The sequence below is a fragment of the Salmo salar genome, chromosome 09 (genome assembly GCF_965601325.2).
Source record: "Salmo salar chromosome 09, fSalSal1, whole genome shotgun sequence".
NCBI classification, from domain to species: Eukaryota; Metazoa; Chordata; class Actinopteri; order Salmoniformes; family Salmonidae; genus Salmo; species Salmo salar.
The window spans coordinates 113,535,052-113,541,651 of NC_138299.1; the positions used below are offsets into that span (position 1 = coordinate 113,535,052).

Sequence of the window (6,600 nt, forward strand, 5' to 3'; positions counted from 1 at the left end):
TATTCATTAATTAATTTAATTATAACAATATGAATAGCCTATGCCTTCATTAAGGCCTAGTTGTAGCATACATGTTTTACACTTAACAAAAATAGAAAGCAACATGTCATGTGCTGGTCCCATGTTTCACGAGCTAAAAAATAAGATCAACAAACCTGTTTACATTCCTGTGAGTGAGCATTTCTCCTCTGCTAACATATGCCATACCTGTCAGGTGGATGGGTTATCAAGAAGCTGATTAAACAGCATGATCATTACGCAGGTGAACCTTGTGCTGGGGACAAAAGGCCACTAAAATGTGCAGTTGTCACAATGCCATAGATGTTGCGGGAACATGCAATGCTTTAAACTTAATTTCTCTAACATAAGCTGATGTTTTAGAGATTTTGGCAGTTTGTACAACCTGCGTCACAACCGCAGACCACGTGTAACCACGCCAGCCCACAACCTCCACATCCGACATCACCTGCAGGATGGTCTGAGACCAGCCACCCAGACAGCTGATGAAACTGGGTTTGCACCGATATGACATTTGTCTGATACTTTCCTTGCCAAAATCCTGATACCAATAATCAATATTTAAAATTTTTGCGGCCGCCGCGTTGTTGCGCCAGGAGGGCATTCTAGCCCCTACCAGCTCCCTACCACACGCGTGCAGCGGTCGTCGCCACCAACCAGGCCAGCCAGGAAGCAGCCGCCGGGGCCCCCCGGGTGCACTGTCAGTTTCCATCTTGTCCAGCTGTGTCTAACATTTGACGTAAACCCTGTGTCTGCATCGAAGTAGCGGTTCTTGTACCTAGCATTGAGGCGACAATTAAGAGGCTCAGAGAGCATGCCACCAAATCGCTTGTAGAGTACTTTTGCAAGTTAACCCCACAGTGTCTGCAGTTTTGTTGAGCAGGCGTTTCAATGCCATGACAGAGGGTATCACGTCTGCTGCAGACGCAGTTGATGAGCTTATTTCGCGAGTCCGTTGTTCGAATGGAGCGTTTGTTTCCAGCATGTTCTCATGCCATTTGAAATGGCAGCAGCGGTATGAGAACCAGCACATTCTTGAGCATGCAATACGGCTTCCCTCAGTACAAAATCCTCATCGACCCACTGTGCTGTCAGACTCTGCATACGCATGGTACTAACGTCGCTGGTCCAAAGGTCAGTCGGGAAGCTAATAGCAGTGACGCCCAAAGCAAGTAGCTCATAGATGTGCGTTTCAATAATACTGTGCAACTCCGGTAGGGCAACATCTGAAAAATAGCACCTACTTGGTAGTGTGTACCGGGGCTTGAGGTGCTCAACCAGTCGGCAGAAGTCAACATCATCCACGACAGAGAGCGGTTGATTGTCAAGGGCAATGAATTCCATTTCACCTTTGAGTTGAGTCTCAAATGACTGCACGACTTGAACTTGTTTAGTTGTTGGAAGTGTGCGCTTTTGTTCTAAGTCGCTGAACGTCTGGGGATGATGCACTTTCAAATGAGCAATTATGTTTGTGGTATTGAAAGATTTCACATTCTCCCCTCCTCGGGAAATAATAGCAGCACAAACGTTGCATATGGCCTTTTTGTTATCTTCCTTCGAAACTTCAAAATAGATCCACACAGCAGACATTGTGGGCTAGGTTAGGAATAGGTATGCATGGAATCTTTTTTTTATACCCTGTTTTTGCCCCAATTTTGTGATATCCAATTGGTAGTTACAGTCTTGTCGCTGCAACTCCGTACAGACTTGGGAGAGGTGAAGGCCGAGAGGCGTGCGTCCTCCGAAACACAACCAAGCCGCAATGCTTCTTGACAATTCCCACTAAACCTGGAAGCCAGCCGCACCAATGTGTTAGAGGAAACACCATGGACCTGGCGACCATGTCAGCGTGCACTGCGCCCGGCCCACCACAGAAGTAGCTAGTGCACGATGGGATAAGGACATCCCTGCCGGCCAAACCCTCCCCTAACCCAAACGACACTGGGCCAATTGTACACCGCCCCATGGGTCTTCCGGTCGCGGCCAACTGCAACAAAGCCTGGACTCGAACCCAGAATCTCTAGGGGCACAGCTAGCACTGCGCTGCAGTGCCTTAACCTCTCTAGGGAAGGTGGGACGAAATCGTCCAACCTACGTAACAGCCAGTGGAATCCTGTGGCGCGTTATTCAAATACCTTAGAAATGCTATTACTTCAATTTCTCAAACGTGACTATTTTACACCATTTTAAAGACAAGACTCTCGTTAATCTAACCACACTGTCCGATTTCAAAAAGGCTTTACAACGAAAGCAAAACATTAGATTATGTCAGCAGAGTACCCAGCCAGAAATATTCAGACACCCATTTTTCAAGCTAGCATATAATGTCACATAAACCCAAACCACAGCTAAATGCAGCACTAACCTTTGATGATCTTCATCAGATGACAATCTTAGGACATTATGTTATACAATACATGCATGTTTTGTTCAATCAAGTTCATATTTATATCAAAAAACAGCTTTTTACATTAGCATGTGACGTTCAGAATTAGCATACCCCCCGCAAACTTCCGGTGAATTTACTAAATTAATCACGATAAACGTTCACAAAAAACATAAAATAATTGTTAAGAATTATAGATACAGAACTCCTTTGTGCAATCGAGGTGTCCGATTTTAAAATAGCTTTTCGGTGAAAGCACATTTTGCAATATTGTAAGTAGATAGCCCGGCATCACAGGGCTAGCTATTTAGACACCCACCAAGTTTAGCCCTCACCAAAGTCAGATTGACCCAACATGGACAATGACAGTTGAAGCGGCGGAGTGCTTGCTAATAAGTAGCATATAGGTAGGGCTAAAGTGACTACACAACAGCATAGATAAGACAGTAGCAGCAGCAGCAGCGTATGCGGTGGGTGAGTGTGAAAGTGTCTGTGTGACTTCAGTATTCATGTGTGTAGGCGTATGTAGTGTGTGTTGGGGTGTCAGTATGTCAGTAAGAGAGTTTGTGCAACAACAAAAAACTAAATGCAGGCAGTCTGGGTAGCCTTTTGATTATCTATTTAGCAGTCTTATGGCTTGGGGGTAGAAGCTGTTTAGAGTTATGTTGGTTCCAGAGAACAGTATAGTTTGGGTGGCAATGGGCCTTCCTCTGACACCGCCTGGTATAGAGGTCCTGGATGGCAGGGAGCTCGGCTTGCTGAATCAACGCGTTGTGTTGGCATAGCCATTGTTGACAGCGCAAGCAAATACACAAATAAAAAAAAACTAATTAACCTGTCAATTTTGCAGATTATGGTAGCCCTCCCTGGTCTAACTAGGCTCATGCTAGAAAACTAACATTAAGCAACACATGCCAACTAACTAAACATATTTAAAGTTACTTTGTAGCTAGTGTTTGCTAGCTAACGTTGGAATAAAGTTGTTTGTACGTTACAGTACTTCTATAGCACGACAAGCTAGCTAGAAGTCTATCTGCTAAAGCTAGGTAGCCGTTTTCAAATACGAAGTCATTAGTTAGGCTGGTAGCTAGCAACAAGAGGAATCGAAAATATTGGTAACTAGCTACTTACAAATCCACTCAGATCATGACATGCTGTAGTTTAAGCTGCCTAATTGTGTTAACTTGGCGTTAGTTGATGCTGTGAAAAAAGTTGATGAAAACCACATAGCGAGCAGCCAATACGCAAATGGTAGCTAATCTAGGCAGTCGATATTCGTCAGCCGAGACGAAAGCCCAAAATATTTAGGAAAAAACCGAGAACCATCTAAACGATTCTTCAGACACAAATGAACAGTTCCGTGTTTGCTGTATTGTTGTTTTTCAGTTTAAAATATCCCAAGGTTAACTGCCTATCTCGCTAACCAACTCCAGTCGGTCCAGCATCAATTAACTTCACAACCATTTTGGCTTTCCTTCTTTTTAGCCCGTACTATTTGTGACGTAATTTGAGTATGTAGTATGTTTATTGGTCATAGAATGGATAGGGTTAGTATGTCAAAAGTTCCCGGATGTCATACTTAAAAAAAAAAAAAACGTTGATTATTTTTTATTTTAACAGTAACATGCAAAACATAAACATAACAGCCAGAGGGATTCCAAAGAAATGAGAAAAAAGAAAGAAAAAATATTCCACAGTATATCAAATCAAATACAGACATATAGCGAATACATTATTTTGACATTTTGTTTTGTATACGTTTTCCAAATCAGATTTTAAAAAATTAAGAAAAGGGGCTTTTTCTTCATTAATTTTAATTTGTGTATGAAATATTTTCCTAATAAAATAAAGAGATTTATGACATACTCACATTCAATTGTGGAATCAGTGTAGTAAAGTAATATGTCAAGATGTAAAACAAGATGTATTTTTACATCAGTCCAGAACACTTCACTATATAAACAATTACAGAATAAGTGTTCAATAGATTCAGTTTCTAGTTCACAAAAACTGCATTAACTGGTAACATCAAGTATATATTTAGAAATCAAGCTATTACACGGATAGAATCTATGGATTATCTTAATGGAGATCTCCTTTACTTTATTGGTCACCATAAATTTGTGTGGAGTGAGCCAAGCATGGCGGCAGTTTACATCAAACGAATATCCCTTAATAAACGATTGTTGAATTTCGTATCTAGTAGACCAATGCCATTCACCTGAATATCGCTTACAATCGGAGATATTCCAAAATATGCATTATTCTCAAGTAAAGTTTTTATCCCACTAGGTATAGCTTTAATAAGTGTCATATTCCTTGCTTGAAACCTCAGTTGTATCTTTCCATAAATTCTCTCCGTGTAAATAGATTCCCACTAATATTAACTAATTGGCTGACAAGGACAATGTTTTTCGAGAACCATTTATGGTTAAATAACATCTTGTTTCTATGTAATATCGACCCGTTGTTCCATATAAAACATTTATGAGGTGAAAAGTTGTTTATACAACAAAGCCCAGCACATTAAAGCCTGCTTGTGAAAATCTGCCAGTTTCACAGGAAGTTTACCCACAATATATGAACATTGTAGTAAAAAATTAAGCCCTCCAAGCTTCTGAAAAACAAAATGAGGTATAATATTCCAGAAACTAGGAGGATTTTTTATGTATATTTTAATCCAGTTGACCTTTGAAATCTAAGACATTTAGACCGTCATCACAAACCCTGTTGGTGATAACATCTCTTTTTATCTTATGTGGCTTGTTTTTCCATATGAAGTTGTACAAAAGCCTATCTAATGTCCTCGGGGACACCGTAAAGCCGTAGCCCCCACCTTCTCCGGAATCGTTCTGCTTCTGATAAGCGCTCTTGCATGTCTGTGATGGTCTTCTCCTGAGAAGTGCATTTCTCAGACGTAGCAGTGTTTGCAGGTTTAAGCTCTTCGATACTCTTGTATGCATGATTCAGAGAGGTCTCGAGGTCAACTATTTCTGATGTGTTTTTGCGTATCATTTTCTCCAGACCATCGGCTCTTTCGTTTATCTTTGCAGGGACAGCATCGATTATGTTGACCTGTAGTTTGCGCAAAGACAAATCTGTGTCTTTTTGAGTGCAGGACTATTGACTGCATTTTCAGAATCCACCGAATGTCCAGAATCCTCAATTTCTTTTCCTGAGGAGTCAGGTGGCGGTTTTTCTCCAATGTATGAGTGCTCAGCTAGCAACTTCCATTTCTCAAAGTTCCAGATCAAATTAGCGTTGTTCTCTATTGTGTTTACTATAAGCCAAGTTCCGTTACATTTAAGTAAGTTTGAGAGGGATAAAAGTTAAGGTTACTCGGAGCAAGCTGAAATCTCGTCTGCACTCGCCGCCATCTTTTCCCGGCCCCGAACGCGCCCTCCCCGGATGTCATACTACATTCGCTAAATTACGAAGAATACACACAGAGGACACTATTTCCGTACTTCTAGGGCCCATAATGCAATTCTTCAGGAAATGGGCGTGGCTTCGCAACATTTTCAGATTTGAAGAAAATGGCGTTAAATATGCTTCCGAAGTCCGACGAGAGCGGATACAAATTAATTGCTTTAACTATGACAAATGTTAAGAAAATGTTGATCAAAGTATTTCAAATTATTTACACTACACGTTATGTTGGCTACGCTATCCTTACGAACCACATTGCATATCATTACAGCATAGGTACTACCGGTATGTTGGCTACTAATACATTGAACTTGCCATTATATCAATAAGATATATATATATATATAACTAGGCAAGTCAGTTAAGAACAAATTATTATTTTCAATGACGGCATTGTAACAGTGGGTTAACTGCTTTGTTCAGGGGCAGAATGACAGATTTTTACCTCGTCAGCTCGGGGATTCGAGCTTGCAACCTTTCAGTTACTAGTCCAAACGCTCTAACCACCAGGCTACTATTTAACTATGCAACGTTTATTGACTTGATTATTCACGTCATTCATAGCTAAGTGGTATAGTCATTTTGTATTCACAATGGACATAAATTCGCTCTGGCTATCTACTCCGATTTCAGAGCACTCTCGTCTGTGTGCCAGAGTGCAGAATAATTGATGAATTTACAAATGCTCAACACCCATTTAATATGGCCAGGGGCAGTAAACATCGGCAAAAAAAAGCATCATTAAATTGTTGCCAGTAGCACAGTTA

The 6,600-nt window shown here is 41.0% G+C and overlaps 1 pseudogene across 1 annotated transcript in view; it reads right to left on the minus strand.

Moving 5' to 3' along the window:
• LOC106612344 (autophagy-related protein 16-1-like) overlaps positions 1-5,419 on the minus strand; it is a 99,860-nt pseudogene extending 94,441 nt beyond the window's left edge. Inside the window, exons 1-2 of the transcript XR_014378664.1 lie at positions 5,241-5,419; positions 646-796 (exon numbers count right to left, since the gene is read on the minus strand). The product of XR_014378664.1 is annotated as an autophagy-related protein 16-1-like (transcript). The remainder of the gene's footprint in view (positions 1-645; positions 797-5,240) is intronic.
• Positions 5,420-6,600: the final 1,181 nt, after the last annotated feature.